Source organism: Moschus berezovskii, chromosome 11 (genome assembly GCF_049115385.1).
Source record: "Moschus berezovskii isolate FMDL1 chromosome 11, NW_MosBer_1.0, whole genome shotgun sequence".
Lineage (NCBI taxonomy): Eukaryota > Metazoa > Chordata > Mammalia > Artiodactyla > Moschidae > Moschus > Moschus berezovskii.
The window spans coordinates 11,856,849-11,872,538 of record NC_142470.1 but is presented as its reverse complement, the minus strand read 5'-3'; the positions used below and the strand labels follow the sequence as shown (position 1 = coordinate 11,872,538).

General features: G+C 40.0%; 1 protein-coding gene across 4 annotated transcripts in view; it reads right to left on the bottom strand.

The window, feature by feature from the left end:
• DENND1A (DENN domain containing 1A) overlaps window positions 1-15,690 on the bottom strand; it is a 552,302-nt gene that overhangs the window by 472,471 nt on the left and 64,141 nt on the right. The gene's annotated exons all lie outside the window — the stretch shown is intronic.

Below are 15,690 nucleotides of genomic sequence, written 5' to 3'. Positions count from 1 at the left end.
TTGCTGACTGTATAGAACTTCTCCATCTTTGACTGCAAAGAATATAATCAATCTGATTTCAGTATTGATCATCTGGTGATGTCCATGTGTAGAATCATCTCTTTTGGTGTTGGAAGAGGGTGTTTGCTATGAACAGTTGTTCTCTGGGCAAAACTCTGCTTTTTTTGTACTCCTGCTCTTGTACTCCCTGCTTCATTTTGTACTCCAAGGCCAAACTTGCCTGTTACTCCAGGTATCTCTTGACTTCCTATTTTTGCATTCCAGTCCCATATGATGAAAAGGACATCTTTTTGGTGTTAGCTCTACAAGGTCTTGTAGGTCTCCATAGAACTGTTCAACTTCAGCATTCTTGCCTTGAGAACCTCAGGAACAATATGAAAAGTAGTAGAGCAGTACCTCTACTACTTGATAGTCATGTGACCTTGGGCAGATTATATGATGTCTGCATGCCACAGTTTTTCCATCTGTAAAATTAAGAGAAAAATAGTATCTCCTGGGGTTTTTGTGAGGATTAAATGAGTTAGAGGTAAAGTATATAGAACAACAGCAGGTTATATAGTAAGTTCTATGTAGGTCAGAGCCACCATGATTTTTAGTGTAACTGTTAAAAGTATAGAAAAAACATCGAAAATCCAATTATAAGAGGGAAAAGAAGAATTAGAAAAATGCCTGACTAACCCAAAGAGAGGAAGAAAAGAAAATTCTAAAAGCATTCCCAATGAAAGAGATATCAAACTACACTTTAAAAGATCCAGTTATATGATGCTTACAAGACATCAAAATAAAACTGAAAAAGCAAATAAAACAATGAAAATATATAATCTGATGACTTTTGACATATGCATTAACACATGAAACTATGAAAACTATCAGTCACCCCTAAAAGTTTTCCCCTGCTTCTTTGAAATCTATCCCTCCCTCTCCACACACCACCACCCATCTCTAAGAAATCCCTGATGGGCCTTCTGTCAAAAACTATAGATTAGTTCTCACTTTCTAGGGTTTTACAGAAATGGAAGCAGAAATGCTTTCTGTCACAAACTATAGATTGGTTTTCACTTTCTAGGATTTCATATAAATGGAATCAGAAAGTATGTACTCTTTTGTAGTCTGGCTTCTTTTGCTCAGGATAATCATGCTGAGATTCATCCAAGTTGCTCAACAACTTGATCCTTTTACTGGGATTCTATTGTATGTATATAATTCAATTTGTTTATCCATTCCCAGCTTCTCTGAACACCAAATGATGTTAAAATTAAGAAATGACTCCTGGGTAAAAATCAAATCCATGGCCCTCTTAAGATACCTTGTCTCAAGATGATGCTGAGGGCATAATTTTAAAATTCTCTATAAGACCTCCAAAAGATCCAATGTGGTACAGTAGAGAATCATTCAGTCAAACAACAGGGCTTTTAGGAAATTTAAGAGTATGGTTCCTCAGTGGTCTTTCAGAAACCCAAAGCAGAAACAGTTCATCTCATTTGTAGATACAATTCATATGTAGATATGAATATTAATGCTTAGGAGTAATTCCAATGGTTTTGCAAGAGAACTAAGGATTTTTAAAAGAGAACTGTACTGGGAGAAAAACTACCAGCTTGGACTGAAAGGAACAGGGAAAATACAAAAAAAAAAAATGACACCTGAATCACCAAACTCTACAGGCCTGAAGCAGGTTGAGGAAACTACTGAGTTGCTGGCACAGGTTCCCTTTTATTGAAAAAGAAAGACGACTCAAAACCCAAATGCCTAGAAAATGGAACTAAGAACCACAGAGAATCATTTTCAGGCAAGGACTGGACTGAGTGAGTCTCCATCAAGAAACTTCCAACATTTGCCCAACTGTATTTCAGGACTGCTATGGAGCACAGCCTCCTATGTGCTCCCACTGCCTCCTTTAAGAATATGAGTGTCTCTGGTACTTGTCTTATGCCTGTCCCACCATTATATGTTGGGGAAGGAATGGAGGAGGAAGGGCAGGTAGGTGATAGGGACAAATAACTTTTCTCTTTAGTTCACAAACTAAGAGGACCTGTGTCTGAGAAGTTGTACTTAAGGAATTATATCCAAGGCACCTCGTTCACATCTAGGCCTGATATAGTTCAGGAGATTGAGGGGTATGAGCTGATGCTATAATGGGATTAAACTTTTAGGGGCCTTGGAGGAGACTGAATGTACAATAGGGTACAATGTTGCCCTACTAGTCTGAGTTTCCACAGTACCTTGTGTCTATCTTTAATATATTTATACCAAATATTTATAGTTGTTGGTTTACAATTCATTTCCCTCACTAGATTTAAACTCCTTAAGAAACAAAGTGTTTATTTATATCCAAAGCACTGAATAGTCCCTCAAACTACTTGTTTCAATGTATGAATCAGTATATGAAGCAAGCCCAGGATGTCAAAGATCCAGGTCATGCAAATTCATGCTGATAGAGACAAGGCCAGGTTCCCAAGGTACTTGTGAGGCAGCCCTCAGTGTACAGTCAGGAACACTAAACACTAAGTTTTTAAGCAGATAAAAACAAGAATAATCACTTTATAGATCATAGCAGTATGTTGCTGTTGCTGCTGCTCAGTCACTAAGTCGTGTTCGACTCTTTGCAATCCCATGGACTATGGAATACCAGGCTTCCTGGTCCTTCATTATCTCCTGGAGTTGGCTCAAACTCATGTCCATTGAATCAGTGATGCTATCTGACTATCTCATCCTCTGCCATCCCCTTCTCCTTTTGCCTTCAATCTTTCCCAGCATCACAGTCTTTTCTAAGGAGTCAGTTTTTCCAATCAGGTGGCCAAAGTATCGGAACTTCAGCTTCAGCATCAGTCCTTCCAGTGAATATTCAGGGTTGATTTCCTTTAGGATTGACTGGTTTGATCTCCTTGCTGTCCAAGGCACTCAAGAATCTTCTCTAATACCACAATTCAAAAGCAGCAATTCTTTGGTGCTCAAGTCTTCTTTCTTTATGGTCCACCGCTCACATCCATACGTGACTATTGGGAAAACCATAGTTTTGATGGTAGGGACCAATGTTGGCAAAGTGATGTCTCTGCTTTATAACACACTGTCTAGGTTTGTCATAGCAATGTATGGAATACTGAAAATTAGAACTGATTATCAAGAACATCCTGAAAACATCACCCTACATGTATTTCACTAGAGTGACATAGCTCAAAAACATTATCTGATCAGAGTACAACTAAAGAAAAACCTTCCAAATGATTTTTTTCATTTTAAATTTTACTGTAAATAATAAGTGATAGGTTATCAACAGGACAGAGTAGAGTTGACTCCTCAGCTGTTGCATAAAAGAGAAGGAAGGGGAAAAAAGGAGGGAGGGAAGGGGGAAGGAAATAGTTCACTTAAAACACTTTCATTAAAGGCCCCCGAATGGAAGACAATGAAATTATGAGCCCCAGTGTGTTTACTCTGCTAACACTTGGGTTTTAGGGAACACATCCTTCCATGAGGGTTTTTAGAAGATTTCTTTTTTGATACAATAAGGGCTCAGTGATAGAGTAAAGCCACCATTCAGCATCACTCCAGGGCAGCACGTAGAGACATCTTTCTGTCTTGAGATGCCAGCTTCTCAATAAGACTACTGTTCTTCTAACTGGGCTAGAAATTTTCTCAGGCACAGTAGCACCTCTTTTAGATAATTATTGCAACAATATCCAAAAGAGTAACTTCTAAGATATCTTCCTGGAAAAAAATAAGTATATATCCTTACCTTTAAAAAGTCACCTCTATTGTCTGAGCATGTAATTTGCAAGAAAAGGGAAACCTTGGGTGAAACAAACATTGGGCAGCAATAACTGAGTCAGACAAAAGTACTTACAAATCAGTTTTGAATTTGTTAAAGTACCTTATTTTAAGCCTGGTCATTCTTAGTACTCTTCTTCAGGCAAATAAACCCTCCTGGTCTCTTAAACAAATGGCCAGCAATGAACATTCATTCCAGCTCCCAGCTAACTCTTCTGCCCAGGAACCTGAGACTGTTGTTTGACCCCAACTATAGCTTTCCTAAAGAACTACTGAGACCCTTGAGGCTTAATACTTTGCCTCAGATCAAAAAAATAAAATTCAAACTGATCCAGAAAGCAACCCAGAACCCAAATAAACTGAGTGATTTAACCAATTTAGGCAAATGATTAACAATCCAAATGAAGTGTATCTCTCCTCTTTTGTCTCTTGGTCAAACATATCTTTATCAGTTACCTAGATAGTATCAGATACTGCATAGCCTACTGCATACATAGTGGTAATAAATACAGTGGATGGGAAATAGAAGATAATGAACCAATCCTTGATACACATTAAATCTCGTTTCCACCCTGCTAGGAAAAACAAGGCTAAGTCCCTGGAGATATTCTAGAAGTAAATGTAACTGCAGGTAAAAATCCCACTCGAAAAAACACAATTACAGTGTCTGGCTCAGAGTAAATGGGGCCATTTCAAAAGCCTCACAAACTACTGATACTAATGTTATCTTGCTTATTCGGACAAAATAAATTCCACAGAATGAGAAATTCTCCATAACAAATATTTTTAAATATCTCTTCATTTAGGTACCTACCTACTAAATAGGGTTATCCATTGGAAAAGAATTTAAGCAACATTGTTCTCGACCTAAAGAATAAAAGAAAAGAGCTATAATACAAAATGCAGGGTATCAAAAGGAAAATCATCTAGCCAAGTTTGAATGGGGCTGGGGAAGAGGAGAAGGTAAGGGTAGACAGAAGGGATGGTTAAAAAAGATCTGGAAGAGGAGGCACCTGATCTGAGTCTTAAATGTAAGTAAACAAGGCAGAAAGGAGAAAGAAGATGGTAAAGAAAAAGGAAGCCGCAGAAGAGATTTAAGTTATACAGCTACAGCACAAGGTCAATGATGAGCTGGTGCAGTAACAGCGAAGAGTAAGTACTAAGTCATGAAGGACTTTGTATGATGCTAAGGATTTGAGTATTACCATATAGATAATGGAACAGCATTACCCAGTTTATGCAAGATATGGCCACAATTATATCTACACATCTTACTGACAGCAGGACAGAAGATAGGCTGGAAAGCGGAAGACTCCAGTTAGGAAACCAATTAAGTGGCAATAATTCAAGAAGAATAAGGAGAGCCAGAACCACAGCAAAGGAAAAGTTGGATGATGACGAAGACAGAAAGGAAAGAGACCAAAAAATTAGACTTCCTCTTTCTCTCCCCCTCTTCCTAATCAACAATTCAATCCTAAAGCCAAGGTAAACATCCATACTTGGTAAGAAGGAACCACAGTGGTTCAGAGCAGTGTCCACATAGCTCCCAACACAGGGAAAGAAAGTCCAAGCAATATGAGGAGTGTCCCTGCTGTAAGGGGCAATCCAGTATAGGTGTCAGAACCCAAGAAAAACAATGAGGGCATACACACAGGGGAGTTGCCCAGTGCTAGAAGTCAGAGCCCAGGCAGGGAGAAAAAGGAATCCACAGGGAGCAGCTGGCTGGTATGGGTTATCAGAGCCTAAACAGTTTGAGAAGAGTGCCCATGTGGATCAGTGCATTTAAACAGGGTAAAGGGACTTCAGCGCCTAATACAGGGTATCAGATCCTAAGCAGAAGGAGGAGGGCAACAACTCAGAAGGAAGTGGCAGTCATGTATAGAGTATCAAAACCCAAAGTGAATAAGGCATTCACAATGAAGAAACCAGCCTGTCAAGAATTATCAAAGCCCAAGCTGGATGAGGTATGGCAGAGGCAGAGTGGCAAACGGTATCAAACCCTAGCGGGGTAAGGAGGGCATCCATGCTGGGAAGGAGGTAGTGGTAGCCATGATGAGAGGCTGGTCATGTATAAGAGAATGATAAAGTAAGTTAGTGTGTTAAGGATAATGGGAAGCCGGGTGCTTGCTGCCAAAAAAAGAAGTTAATAATAGGGGAAAGGGAGAAAGGCAGAATGAATCTTGTGGTGTTAGACTGAAATTGGAAGTACCGAAAATACATCAATATACACAGATGGATACAGAAATACACTTAGATGTAAATGTGTGTTCACATATATATCACATACCCTTCTAGTTCCATCTACCAGGAAGGCCTAGGAGCAGAAAGAGCTCAATAGCAATGAACGCAGCCAGCACCCAGATTTTTGCTATTCTTTTAACTTTTTGGCTGCACCTTGAGGCATATGCAATCTTAGTTCCCCAACCATGAATCAAACCTGGGTCCCCTGCAGTGGAAGCACAGAATCTTAACCAGTGGACCACCAAGGGAAGTCCCAAATATTGCTTTTTAAATAGCATTCTCCACTCAGTTCAGTTCAGTCCCTGAGTCATGTCCAACTCTTTGTGACCTCATGGACTGCAGCACAACAATCTTCCCTGTCTGTCACCAACTCCCGGAGTTTACTCAAATTCATGTCCATAGAGTCGGTGATGCCATCAACCATCTCATCCTCTTTGTCCCCTTCTCCTCCCACCTTCAGTTTTGCCCAGCATCAGGGTCTTTTCAAATGAATCAGTTCTTCGCATCAGGTGGCCAAAGTATTGGAGTTTCAGCTTCAGCATCAGTCCTTCCAATGAATATATAGGAGGACTGATTTCCTTTAGGATGAACTGGTTTGATCTCCTGGCAGTCCAAGGGACTCTCAAGAGTCTCTCCAACACCACAGTTCAAAAGCATCAATTCTTCAGCACTCATTTTTCTTTATATTCTAACTCTCACATCCACACATGACTACCAGAAAAACCATAGCCTTGACTAGATGGACCTTTCTTGACAAAGTAATGTATCTGCTTTTTAATATGCTGTCTAGGTTGATCAAAACTTTCCTTCCAAGGAGTAAGCGTCTTTTAATTTCATGGCTGCAGTCACCGTCTGCAGTGATTTTGAAGCCCAAGAAAAGGAAGTCTCTCACTGTTTCCATTGTTTCCCCATCTATTTATTTGCCATGAAGTGATGGGACTGGATGCATGATCTTCCTTTTGTGAACGTCGAGTTTTAAGACAACTTTTTCACTCTCCTCTTTCACTTTCATCAAGAGGCTCTTTAGTTCTTCTTCACTTTCTGCCATAAGGGTGGTATCATCTGCATATCTCAGGTGATTGATATTTCTCCGAGCAATCTTGATTCCAGCTTGTGCTTCATCCAGCCCAGCATTTCATATGATCTACTCTGCATATAAGTTAAATAAGCAGGGTGACAATATACAGCCTTGACATACTTCTTTTCCTATTTGGAACCAGTCTGTTGTCCCATGTCCAGTTCTAACTGTTGCTTCTTGACCTGCTTATAAGATTTCTCAGGAGGCAGGTCAGGTGGTCTAGTATTCCCATCTCTTTCAGAATTTTCCAGTTTGTTGTGATCCACACGTCAAAGGCTTTGGCGTAGTCAATAAAGCAGAAGTAGATGTTTTTCTTGAATTCTCTTGCTTTTTCAATGATCCAACAGATGTTAGCAATTTGATCTCTGGTTCCACTGCCTTTTCGAAATCCAGCTTGAACATCTGGAAGTTCACAGTTCAAGTATTGTTGAAGCCTGACTTAGAGAATTTTGAGCATTACTTTGCTAGCGTGTGAAATGAGGGCAATTGTGCAGTAGTTTGAGCATTTTTTGGCATTTCCTTTCTTTGGGACTGGAATGAAAACAGACCTTTTCCAGTCCTGTGACCACTGCTGAGTTTTTCAAATTTGCTGGCATATTGAGTGCAGCACTTTCACAGCATCATCTTTTAGGATTTGAAATAGCTCAACTGGAATTCCATCACCTCCACTAGCTTTGTTGAGTGATGCTTCCTAAGGCCCACTTGACTTTGCATTCCAGGATGTCTCGCTCTAGGTGAGTGACCACACTATTGTGGTTATCTGGGTTAGCATTCTCCGCTAAAAGAACCAAAGCACCCTGGAAATATGGCAGATATCAGAGCTAAGAAAAATAAATAAAAGATGAGCATGGAATATCTTGTGCCAGAAAGCAAAGAGGTACTCAAGGAATGGTGAGGATGTGTCAAAAGAGTAAAGTGCCCTCTCAAGCTGGTTTCTACTGATCAAAGTTGGAACAAACTGCATAATGCAATTCATTAAAATAGTCTGGGAAATTCAATAATAACCTTGAATAAAAAAGGAAATTCTGAGTCTGAAGTCGAACATACAAATAAACTGAAAGTGTAAAGAGGAAAGGAATATTTATATCATTTCAAAGTACTTTCCCCCAAAACAATTACAAAGATGTAAAGAGAAACTTTTCAATAGCAACGGCTGGCAAACACTAACTTAATCAAGTGATCGTCCTTAGTGATGGGACAAGTCAAAATTGTGCACTATCTGACACGAGAAGAGCAAAGTATCACTTCTATGATTTTCCTGCCAAAGATGCTCGTTGTTATTGTTGTTCAGTTGTTAACTGGTGTCTGACTCTGCCGCTCCATGGACTGCAGCATACCAGGCTTCCCGTCCTTCATGGCAATGCTTAACTTCAATCTAACCACAAGGAAACATGAGACAAACACTGACTGAGGCCTGCAGTCTTCACATGATGAGATAATGCAAGTCAAGACTGAGAACTGGTGTCAACTGAGGAAGACTTAAAGAGACATAAAACTAAACGCAGCTTGTGATTCTAAATTGAATCCTATTGCTTTAAAGACTATTTTTTGGAAAACAAACTGTGGAAAATTCTTTGAGATGGGAATACCAGACCACCTACCTCACCTGCCTCCTGAGAAACCTGCATGCAGGTCAAAAAGCAACAGTTAGAATCAGACATGGAACAACAGCCTGGTTCAAAATTGAGAAAGGAGTATATCAAGGCTGTATATTGTCACCCTGCTTATTTCACTTATATGCAGAGTACATCAGGCTGAATGACTCACAAGCTGGAATCAAGATTGCTGGGAGAAATATTAATAACCTCAGATATGCAAATGACTCCGCCCTTATGGCAGAAAGCAAAGACAAACTAAAGAGCCTCTTGAGAAAGGTCAAAGAGAAGAGTGCAAAAGCTGGCTTAAAACTCAACATTCACAAAACGAAGATCATGGCATCCAATCCCATCACTTCATGGCAAATAGATGGGGGAACAATGGAAACAATGACAAGACTTTCTTTCCTGGGCTCCAAAATCACTGCAGATGGTGACTGCAGCCATAAGATTAAAAGCTGCTTGCTCCTTGGAAGAAAACCTACGGTAAACCTAAATAGCATATTAAAAAGCAGAGACATTACTTTGCCAACAAACATCCATCTAGTCAGAACTATGGTTTTTCCAGTAGTCATGTATGGATGTGAGAGTTGGACCATTAAGAAGGCTGAGTTCCAAAGAATCGATGCCTTTGAACTGTGGTGTTGGAGAAGACTCTTGAGAGTCCCTTGGACTTCCAGGAGATCAAACCAGTCAATCCTAAAGGAAATTCATCCTGAATATTCACTAGAAGGACTGATGCTGAAGTTGAGGCTCCAATACTTTGGCCACCTGATACAAAGAGCCAACCCATTGGAAAAGATCCTGATGCTGGGAAAGATTGAAGGCAGGAGGAGAAGGGAAGGTCAGAGGATGAGATGGTTGGATGGCACCACCAACTCAATGGATATGAGTTTAAGGAGATGATGAAGGACAATGAAAGCTGGCGTGAGGTAGACCATGGGATTGCAAAAAGTCAAGCACAACTGAGTGACTGAACAACTGGGGAAACTGGCAAAACTGGGAATTAGATGGCAGTACTATATCAATGTTAATTTCCTCAGTTTGACGAGTATATTGTGGTTATATACAGGAGAATTGCCCTGTTTCCAACAAATATTTAATTTTTGAGGGGAAGGTCTGCAACTTGTTCTCCACTGGTTTGGATAGGAGTTGGCAGAGACTTGCTTGAAATGTAATTACAACTTTTCTATAACTTAATTTTTAAAAACATGGGGAAAGATACTCTGGTTTAAGTGAGTGTAGGGAGAGTCTTGACTTTCAGGTTTCTGGAAGTGAGCACATGAATGAGTATTAATGCCATTCAACAAAACCTTAGGAAAGAATGAACAGTTTTAGGATTGGCTCTTCAGTTTGGTTTTCCTAGGTGTGGCCCCTCCACTCTGGCCAGAAGTGGGAATAGAAGATTGGGGGAAAGGGTGCTAATTCAATCTGAGGAACCTCTGGGACATTAAGAAGCAGCCACTGGCAGAGAAGCCAAGTCTGGCACTCAGGAGTCTGGGCCAGAGAGATAGACTGAGAAACTGTTGGTCTCTAGGTGATAGCAGAAACCAAGGTGTGACTGGGATCACACTGGGAGAGTTTATACTCCATCACATTCCAGAAACAATCTGAGATGACTTTTGAAAGCATCCATATAGTTAAAATGATTTAAAAGTACACATGAAGGACTTCCCTGGTGGATAGGAATCTGCCTGCCAATGCAGGGATCATGGCTTTGATCCCTGGTCCAGAAAGATTCTGCACATCACGAAGTAGCAAAGCCAGTGTGCCCCAAATACTGAGCCCACACTCTTGAGCCTGCGAGCTGCAACTAGTGAAGTCCACGTGCCTAGTGCTTCACAACAAGAGAAGCCACTGCGATGAGAAGCCCATGCAACACAACAAAAGAGTAGCTCCCACTTACTGCAACTAGAGAAAGCCCAGTGCAGCCAAAAAATAAATAAAAATAAAAAGCACATGTGTAAACTGAGGGACTAAAGACAAAGGGAAGATTAAAAAGGGGGAAAATAAAGTCAGGGGAGATAATATTATGTAAAAATGCATAATAAAAAATGCACACGAAGATACTAGCTTACTAAGAAAGCTGCATATAGCACACAGAGCTAGAAGGAAAATATAGCCCTAAGGTTCCTGAGGGCCACAGAGAACACACAGCAAAGAGGAGCCTGTAAACACTGCATGGACGCCCATCTACCATACAGTCTGCACTTCCTTCGTTAGCACTTACCAACAGTATAAATCTGACGTTTTCCTTTTGAAAGAAAACACGGGTGTATCATTTTCTGTCTGTTCAAGCAGGTTTTAGAAAAGGCAGAGGCACCAGAGATCAAATTGCCAACATCCGCTGGATCATGGAGAAAGCAAGAGAGTTTCAGAAAAACATCTATTTCTGCTTCATTGACTATGCCAAAGCCTTTGACTGTGTGGATCACAATAAACTGTGGAACATTCTGAAAGAGATGGGAATCCCAGACCACCTGACCTGCCTCTTGAGAAACCTGTATGCAGGTCAGGAAGCAACAGTTAGAACCAGTCATGGAACAACAGACTGGTTCCAAATAGGAAAAGGTGTACGTCAAGGTTGTATATTGTCACCTTGCTTATTTAACTTATATGCAGAGTACATCATGAGGAACGCTGGGCTGGAAGAAGCACAGGCTGGAATCAAGATTGCTGGGAGAAATATCAATAACCTCAGATATGCAGATGACACTACCCTTATGGCAGAAAGTGAAGAGGAACTCAAAAGCCTCTTGATGAAAGTGAAAGAGGAGAGTGAAAAGGTTGGCTTGAAGCTCAACATTCAGAAAACAAAGATCATGGCATCTGGTCCCATCACTTCATGGGAAATAGATGGAAAAACAGTGGAAACAGTGTCAGACTTTGTTTTTTTGGGCTCCAAAATCACTGCAGATGCTGATTGCAGCCATGAAATTAAAAGACGCTTGCTCCTTGGAAGGAAAGTTATGACCAACCTTGATAGTATATTAAAAAGCAGAGACATTACTTTGCCGACCAAGGTCCGTCTAGTCAAGGCAATGGTTTTTCCCGTGGTCATGTATGGATGTGAGAGTTGGACTGTGAAGAAAGCTGATCGCCGAAGAATCGATGCTTTTGAACTGTGGTGTTGGAGAAGACTCTTGAGAGTCCCTTATACTGCAAGGAGATCCAACCAGTCCATTCTAAAGGAGATCAATCCTGGATGTTCATTGGAGGGACTGATGCTAAAGCTGAAACTCCAATACTTTGGCCACCTCATGAGACGAGTTGACTCACTGGAAAAGACTCTGATGCTGGGAAAGGTTGGGGGCGGGAGGAGAAGGGGACGACGGAGAATGAGATGGCTGGATGGCATCACCGATTCTGTGGACATGAGTTTGAGTGAACTCCGGGAGTTGGTGATGGACAGGGAGGCCTGGCGTGCTGTGATTCATGGGGTCGCGGAGAGTCGGACACGACTGAGCGACTGAACTGAACTGAACTGATCAAAATGGGCTTATATTTTAACACAATATAAATAATAAAAGTTCTGATGTTTTTAAAATCATTAAAACACAAATCTATCTACAACCATGAATGCTTTCTCTTCATTTATATAATAAATTAAGAAAATTAACAACAGTAACAAATATTTTCATGGGGTTTACAGTTGGAAAAGCATTTGTATTTACTGTACACTATTTCATTCAGTCCTCATACCATCCACAGTGACAATCAAGACTTACACAGACTTAATTTCGCAGGTTAATAAATATGTTCAGAGGTCAAATTATGTATCCAAAATTACAAGGCTAATAAGTAGGTGAATTTGGACCATAATTCCAGTTTTCTGACTCCATGGTTTACACGTTCATTCACTCATTCATCCAATTATTTACGGAGCACCTCTCAGAGAACACTGTCCATTCACTACTGTTGCTATGAAGATCAAATAAAAGAACATGGGGCTGTTTACAAAGTGTGAAGCCTAAAAAATGATAGCTATTTTCAAAGCATCATCATTAGATCACCCTTTAAAGATATCAGCCCTTCATATATTTTGGGGAATCTAAATATGATATGGAAATAGAAAACAAGCATAAAATTGGGTTGGGATATATTGGAAAATGCTTAAGTAGAGGAGTGGGCTAGGATGAAGCTGGGATAGGTAGGGGATAGATCTCGGAAGATCTCATTTGCTCTGCTAATGAGCTTGACTGTAGCTTATGGTGAAAAGAAGACACAGAAAAGTATAAGAACGGGAGTAATGTGGTCTCAGCTGTGCTTTTGAAAGATCCCTCAGATGACAACATTAAATATGGATGTGAAGGAAAACATAAAGGACAGTTAGGAGGCTATACTAATAAGTTAGGAAAAAAAGGGTGCACGCCTGAGCTAATTGAAGGTTGCCGCTTAACTTTAAGCTAATTTTAATCTGCAACATTGTGTTGTCTCTGGTCTCTAAAGACCTAAGGGAAACAGACAGGCCAATAGGCCCTTAGAAAGAACAAGTGCTGAACAAGCTGCAAGTCATACTATGGACAACTGAAAAACTAAAACACACTCATCCCTGGGACTTTGTTTCTGCAGCGGAGTTACACAGTATAATTACTATTCTTATTAATCTACAGGGAGCCTACTTTAAAGTCATTAGTTCATTGTTTCTTTTTAATCTGAATGATTCTCAGTAATTAAAGTTTTTATCAGTTACAGAATTCTCTATAGCGAAATAGAAGAGCTGACTTCAGATGCATTATGCTTTAAGCAAAAACTAACACTCATTAACAAGATTACCTGTTGTGATTAAATAAAAACAAACTGTATGTAAAGTTTGTAAATGAGAACAACAGCATAAAAGTAAAGCTTACCACTAAGCACAAACCTTATTTCCTTAACTCTTCAAGTTCACGCAGGAAATAGAGCAATCTCTCATTTTTCATTTCCCATTTCCTCTCTGCGTTGCCTAATAAACACCTATGCTTCACTTTCCGCTGCTTTAACTTCCTCAATTGTATCTGCTAATAATGCCTAAGCATGTTGAACAAAACAGCAGCCCCTGAAAGAAAGCCCGCGTCCTCTGCTTTACAGTGCTCCACATGGCATAAGAGAGCTTCTAATAGTGCATCAGGTCGTAAAAGTTGTCCATATTATGGAATCTCAAGACGGCTATTTTGTGGAAAACATTAATTATATGTACAAAAAGTTCTTAACAAATCTTTAGTAAAGGCTGCAATTAATTTATGGAGCCATGAAAAGTATACAAAGGGTATCAGTGATAATACTAGAAAAGAGAAAAAGTTTCATCTGGCCTTAAACTGCAAAGTTCATGTCTAATTTGACTGGTAAGAGTCAGACCACAGAGTATTAAACTTGGAAGGGATCTTAAAGGTAGTCCAGTCCAATGCCTATGCCCCCACTTCAAGGGTAAAAAACACATGTAAGATCCTGACCAGTGCTTACACAGCCTATTCTGACATCTCAATTTATTTAGAAAAATTCTCCTTCGAATATTCAAGTTTCAATTTGGCAGTTAATTTCAGTCTGCAGTTAAAAGGCACTAGCTGTCAGTCAGATCTCTCACCCAGTTCCCTCCTGAAAAGAAAAACTGACAGATCACAGGAGCTTTCTTTTGTAAACCAATTCTGGAACTTTCATGCTTCTTATTTGTTAGGTTAAAGGTTAAATTGCTGACCTGTGCCCTCCTGCTTAGCGGCCTTCCCCTTTTTCTGTAAAGCTTTATTTTGGGGCTGTATTTACATGGATTAGTCCCTTTTCACGCTAAGAAGGAATCTGTTCACAGCCAAAGCCTTAGTTCTGGTTGTACAAAAAGCAGCCACAATTATTCACCACCAGACAATGACCATATTGTGGATTTACAAAAAACCCACCCCAGCCATGGAAAGATCTGTTCTTGCTGCACAAAACAATAGAAGAAAAATCTTATCAAGCATTCAAGAGAAAGCAAACAAAGCAAGCCCACTGTGAACTTGATGAAGATGTCAAGCTCCTTTAAAATATATATATATAAATCAACAAAGAGGGGTTTTCTTGTAAAGTCTTGGGAGTGAGACTTTTTCTAGTCTGAGTTTCCCTTTCTGGTTAAACACAGTCAGTAGCAGCAAGACATTGACAGCCAAGACCAGCAAATGCTGCCATTTTCTAAGCACGCACACAGACACTCTTTTAAATGCACAATGCAAAGAGGCTTTCCTTTCCAAATATGCCCAGTGCAAATGCTAGGCAAATCATTTTTAAGCTAGTCCCTTACTACACAAGCTCTTTCAGCAAAGGCAAAATTCCTGTCCCAATCTCTAAGGAACAAACACAGGCTACTTCCCCAACCTCTAACTTACTAACTCCTTTGAAAAAAGATGGGGGGGGGGGGGGGTGGGCAGGGGTGGAGAAGGCATTGGATTTAATTAAACCATAGCTCCAATAAGATTTCCTCATCTGACACCAATGAAGTATTATACACACCCTGTTTCTTTGGGATGGGTTTGAATGACAGTCTCAAGTCACAGAAACAAATTTTCACTGGGAACATATTATGTAAGGTGAGGGCTTCACAGCTGCAACAAAAGCTAACTCGTCTAGGACACAGCTGTCTAATAAGACATGAGAGCAAATACAAAAAATTTCTCCCATCGACATGTCTTTCAGATAGATTATTTCTATTTTCTTTAGGCTAAAATGACCTAAATCCACCACCAGCAGAATGCCATTCAAGTAAAACAAGAAAGTGAAATAAACACTAATAGAAACAAGCATTAGATGCACACTTAAGAATCCCTAAAATATAACTAATTTTTAAAAGAAATAGTACTTTAATCCATCACAGAGCAAAACACTAAAATAATACCTTATTGTTAACAATTCTCATCTGTAACAGTTTATCTTTGACACAGCCCTTCTCAGTACTCTGTTCCTCCATCTGTCTCTCCACTGCCCTGAGCCCTTCCTGCCAAAAAAAAAGGCAGTACCAAAAATGTCCAGTCACAGTTGTGTCCATTGAGTCAGTGATTCACCCAA